This window comes from Chenopodium quinoa, unplaced genomic scaffold, assembly GCF_001683475.1.
Source record: "Chenopodium quinoa cultivar QQ74 unplaced genomic scaffold, ASM168347v1, whole genome shotgun sequence".
Lineage (NCBI taxonomy): Eukaryota > Viridiplantae > Streptophyta > Magnoliopsida > Caryophyllales > Amaranthaceae > Chenopodium > Chenopodium quinoa.
In genome coordinates, this window is record NW_018742879.1 from 132,522 (window position 1) to 138,521 (window position 6,000).

The following is a 6,000-nucleotide window of genomic DNA, read 5'->3' on the forward strand; positions in this document are numbered from 1 at the left end:
AATTGCTTCCTTTCAATCATAGTAATGAACTGGGGCTTAATCTCGAATTGTACTCCCTCGAGATTTGGTGCAGGGGCAAGGTGTGGAAAATCTGCCAGGACGGCTGCGAATAATCGCTGAGCTTACGAGGTGGTTGAGCCATCATCTCTGATTCTAGTTCTAAAGAAACTTCTGTATCACTAGAATCAGATGGGGGTTCCAAAGGTGTAATAGACCTGTCTAAAAAGATTCTTCTGCTTATGAAAAGAACGTTCGATTTCAGGATCGAATGGGATGTAGCTTGATCTAGAACTCCTGGGCATAAACACAGAACTAAACAAACAAGTATGAGAAACTGTCCCAAATAATTTGCGTTCTCTAAGACTAAAGAAAATAATCTAGACTGCAAAAAATAATCAGAAATAAAAATAAAACCGTTTCCCCGGCAGCGGCGCCAAATTTTGACAGGCTAAAGTCGTATCACCTAATCAAAAGTAATTCCTAAAGCCACTAACTAAAATAGATAGGGAAGTAGGTCGAATCCACAGGGAAACAAGTCTTTCTATTCCTAATTAATTAAAATAATCTAAATTATCAAGTAACCAAATTGTTTTTAATGAGAATTAAACTAATAATCAAACTAAAGCAAGTTGAATAAGGAGGAAAACAATAATAAAAGGCCTAGGGTATAGGTTCACTAATAAATAATATTCCAGGGTAAAACACAACAATCAATCATCAATGCATTAATTAACCAGATCATAAAGGGCTTTTGCTACGTATTACAATCACAGAATTAATCTACCGGTATTAAATCGCATCTCTCGAATCTTGACTTAACTATTTATAATTTTACATGCGTATTGAAACTAAGCCTAAACATTAATTCTCATCTCTCGAATCTCGAATCAATATTTCATAACTCATACAATTAAACCAGGCCTAATCTAATTGCATAGCATTAAATCAATCAATAGGAAATCAATCAAGCATTGACAATCAACAATAATAAACTACCCCTTCACATTATTTATGGATCCCCACAAACCCTAGAATTAAACTACTTACACATAATTAAATCTAAATTAATCAAAGCAATTGAGCAAGACATAATTAACCAAAGCAATTAAATTACTGAAAATAAAAGGGGAAGAAATCGTTACCAAAATAAATGGAAATGATGAATTGTATAAATCAAAATTGTAGAGAGAAAACAAGAATATTCACCAAAGCTTAAAACTAAAATCTAGAAATTAACTAATGAGGAGAACCCCCTTCGTTACTTGCTAAAAACGTATTTATACTAAAACTTAAAAATCCTAAATAAAAACAACAAATTAAATTGTCAAAACACTTTCAGAAACACGCCTTTGCCCGGTCGGGCCCGCCTTTTTGAACATCGAATCTTCAGTCGCGCCCGGTCGGGCGCGAGACAGGGCAAAGGGCTCTTTCTTCCTTCTGCCTCGCCCGGCCGGGCGCGCCTTAGGGCAAGCATGGACCTTTTCACTTTTAGGCTATTTCTCTTGGCCCAATTCCGGGTTTTCCACCTTGGGTCTTGAATACTTGGTCCATTGCCTTGGTCTCTCTTCTTTGCCGAGCCCTTAATCACCTATTTGACGACTCCAACCGGTCTTGGCTATGAAATATGGTCATAATTCTCCAATTCTCGTAGTGGCTTACCATAAGTCCGGGAAAATGCTCCAAATCTGCAATTTCCTATAAAACAGTACCAAAACTACGAAAAAACTAGAAAACACATATTAGTAATAAAAGTAGCTCCGTAGAGCTCAAATAAGCACAAATATGACCGTGGGACGGGGGAATAAAAATATATATAAAATAGACTCATCACCCACATGCAACTTATCTCTTGAAACATGGTTTACGTTCCCTAAGCAATAAATAAGGCATCAAATCGCCTTAATTCATCTCACCTACTCCAAACGACACTTCACAAATTCACCTCACCTTTTTACCTCCACCATAAAAAGGATGTCAACCTCACTAATTTTTACACCGCTCAAAATTCACCACATCACTTCCCAAACCGATCAAAATTTCTCTCCCATGGATATCTCTCCTACTGAAAAAACCCTAACCAAAACCGAAGCAAATTCAACCAAAATTCAAGACACCACCATGGAAATCCCTCCGGAAATTCAAACTGAAGAAATCCCTAAGTCACAAAAGGTCAATGCTCCATCTGAATCTAGTTCCTCACGCAAAAGAAAGAAGGAAGATTCGTAATAAGAGGAGTAGAGCATATCGGAGTTGGGTGTCAACTATCGAGACAAGCCTCCAGCTATGAAAAGGCTAGAGAAGAGTGGCGAACACTATGTGACAGGTTTGGTACTTAATCTACCTTGGTGTAAAGCTTTTAAATTGTATGAATTGCTTGATTTGTTTGAGTTTCAAAATTGGGTCAATTTGTTGAGTGAATGTTTTAATCGGAGCATGTATGTGGATTCTATGAAGGAATTCTGTAAGAAATTTAAGTATTCTAAGGGAAAAATCCATAGTGAAGTGCGTGGTGTAGAGATTGAATTTGATGCTTTGTATTTGGCTGAGTTGTTTGAAGTGCCTAATGCTTGTTATGATTTATATTTCAAGAATACCATACAAAATCCCCTTCTGGATGCTAATATTGATGAAATTGTGGAGTTTCTTGGTGGTGACCCTGAGGAAACCTACATTAACCATAACCTACTTACCCCTCTTGATAAAATTCTGTTAAAATTTGTGTACAATGACATAATCCTTCGCTCTCAAAAGAGAGATGTAGCAAACAAGCTAGATGCAACCCTCATTTACTGCCTTGCCCGCAAAATACCTATCAATTTCTCTTCCATCATGATCCAACACCTTACCCAATGTGTTCCAAAGGATGGAAAGTTGGATACGCCAACCTTCTACCACTGTCTTTGAAAGCTTTGGTATCTCTTTTTCCAATTATGAGCCCTTACCTCTCAAGAACACCGAATATATCCAACCCATTTTTTGATAATCATCATCTTGTGGTTGTGAATGGAAGTTTTGAAGTTGTGAAGGAAGAAAAGAGGCCAAAGGAAGTGGTAGCTTCACCTAAGGGAGAAGCGAAGGAAGAAAAGGTAGTAGGGTTGATTGAGAATGTGTTGGAGGAGATAAAAAATGATGTTGAGGGAGATCATGGTGAAGAGGATAAAAGGAGCATAGAGGAAGTGACTGAAACAGGGGGAAGAAAGAAGAGAAAGAGCTTGATGTTGATGAAAAAGAAAGAAGTACCTACTAGGATTTGCATTGAGCTTTCTGGTGCCCAGGAGGAACTGCAAAAAATTCCTAGTACTCCTACCTTTGTCAAGTATACATCTGCGGGTACAGGGTTCACAACTTTTAGTTCTCCACCAAAGGTTCCAAGTGAGGAGAGTACGAAGGAGATGAAAGACCTTCTCCAGAAGGTGCTCAAGGAACAGGAGAAGTCACAAGAAAAGATGGAGGAACTAGAGAACAGTGTACTCACTCTAGATAGTGGCATGAAGAAGCTAGTCACAAGCGCTGAGAAGGAGAAGCTTGCTATTGTCAATGATGTAGTGTCTCAATTCTCCAAGAAGTTGGAAGATCTTGTTGTTGATGATGACCAGAGCACTGCTTCTTAAAACCCATCTAATCTTGCTGCCCTTGTTTCTTTTTATGATGCTTAAAAATTTGCTTTTGGAAACAATTTATTTTGTCTGTAATTATAGGGTACTTTATCTTTTGCTAGACTTGTGAATTTAGTACATTTGGCCGATGTTTTAAATCGGTTTTGGATGATTAATTTCTAAGTTTAATATGCCTATATGCTTTGTGAATATTTTTCCTCTATGCATGCTTCTTGTCTCAATACAAAACCACTTAGATTGGTGCTGTGTTATGGTATACTCTGCAATGTGTGTTGGTTTTTGATAATGTCGAAAGGGGGAAAAGGTGCAAACTCAAGGAAAATTAATCATTCCTATGGTCTCTGTTCAAAGTCTTCACAATTTCCCTACTCTCTACAAGCAGGTATATTTAAATAAAGTTTATTTTTGCTTATTAGTGCTTATTTTTCTTATTTTTATTCTGTGTTTAGTTTTATTCAATCGTGTTCTTTTTAGTTTAGTTTCAGATCAAGATTATCAAAAAGGGGGAATATTATTGACCTCATGATTTTGATGATGACAGAGCCTAACTTATTTACAGAATAATAAGTTCTTGATTGTTTTAGTGTGTAATCAAATGCATTTACTAGGAGAATTGAGTTGTCTTGCGAAGATTCCTTGAGGAACAAGATAGCACAGGACAAAGTAATCCAAAAGAGAAGAGTTGGAGCCTTGAGATGAGAAGTTCCCTTAGGGTACAGAAGCTTCGGAGTAAAATCTTCACCAGAGAAGAGAAGTTTCTTTTTAAGGAACAAAAGCCTTGGAGTAGAAGCTTCATCAGAGAAACATGAAGGCTAAAATATTTTTATGTTGTAGGATTTATGTAAGTATAAGAATTAGGTTTACACTCTAAATTAGCTGTGTGGAATTAATCTAAAAGATAAGTTTGTGTGTTGCTTAATTTTAGGAAAACAATTGGTTTTAAATCATATCATTTATGAAAAAGATTTTATTTTATTTTAATTTCAAAATATCAGTTATAAAATAAAATCTGCTCTTTTTTTCCAAAACTTGGGGACTACTCTCCATGACTTAGTCCATGTCATGGTCTTGCCCATTAAGGAGAACCTACCCTTAATTTTAGGACATGTTTTGTTTAGTGGGTTGAGAGTAGTGGCATTATGGTTAAGTAGCACAAGATTTTTTCCAAAGAAAACTTGGTCTATAAATAGCTAGTTAATTTCAGTTGGAAAACCTCACCCTTGCTCAAATAGATTTTATTTTTTGTTTTCTTTAACAGAGTTAAGAGTCATATTCCACACTAGTGAATTAGAGTGTTCTTATGTTCTTATACTAGAGTTAATTCTTTCGAGTTGTATTTTGGGGAATTGGGAAGTTTGAGTGAACTTCTGTTTTAGCTTTGAGTGAAGCTAGGAGAAAGAGAAGAGTAACAGGTTGAGTGACTTGTTGCCTGGGGCTTTGAGTTTGTTGAGGAACTTAAAGTAAGAGTCTTTAGTTTGTAATAGGCCATTGCCCTATTCTAGTAAAGAATCTTTTCCTAAAATCCCTTATGGTCGTGGTTTTTCTCCTTGATTAGGGCCAAGGAGTTTTCCACGTAAAATCTCTCTTGCACTTTAAGTTCCTTAATCTTAATTGTTTTTATTTCCGCAAAAAGTTTGACAAATCTGTCATACTAAAAATTCAACCCCCCCTTCTTGTATTATTCATTAAAACAACATAAATAGAGGCCTTGCCTAGGTTATGCATATAAGTCACAATTGACCTAAGCAGTAGATTGTGAAGCAAGAAACCAACTCCCAACCCCTCTCTCTCTCACACGCCTCTCTCTCTCACTCCCTTAGTCCGTACGGTACGGACACCGGCGCCGGTAGACGCACAGTGGTGGTGGTTCGTGGCTCGTTTGTCTCCTCTCCTCTCCGTAGAAGGTTGATTGAAGGGTTCAAGCACAACTAATTAACTAGCATTAGTGGAGGTTCAATCCTTGCTTGTGGACCAAGTAGAAGAATCACGTTTGGGGTTCTTGTTCTCCTTATTGTTCTTGCTCGATCACTCGTGGAATCACGCTTCAAAGGTATAATTATGTGTTCTTTGTGTGTTATGCATAGATCTTGTTTTAGATGCTTATGAATACTATTTCGGGGTTTTTTGAGTCCCTTGGGAGAGTTACAACACCGAGAATGTGCGTCAACCGTCTGTACTTGCAAAACCACAAAAACTCCGATTGGGTGGAGTTCCGCCTCCGACGATCAAGTTAGAACGTTTCCGGATGTATTTAAGTGCGGAATGTAAAGGTCTTTCTCTCTAATTCAAAGAGAATTCTGCAATTAATATTGCTCGGTTTTTTGTGTTTATATTTATGAATGTATAATAAATGAGGATTTTCCTCTATTTATAGTGGAAGGGG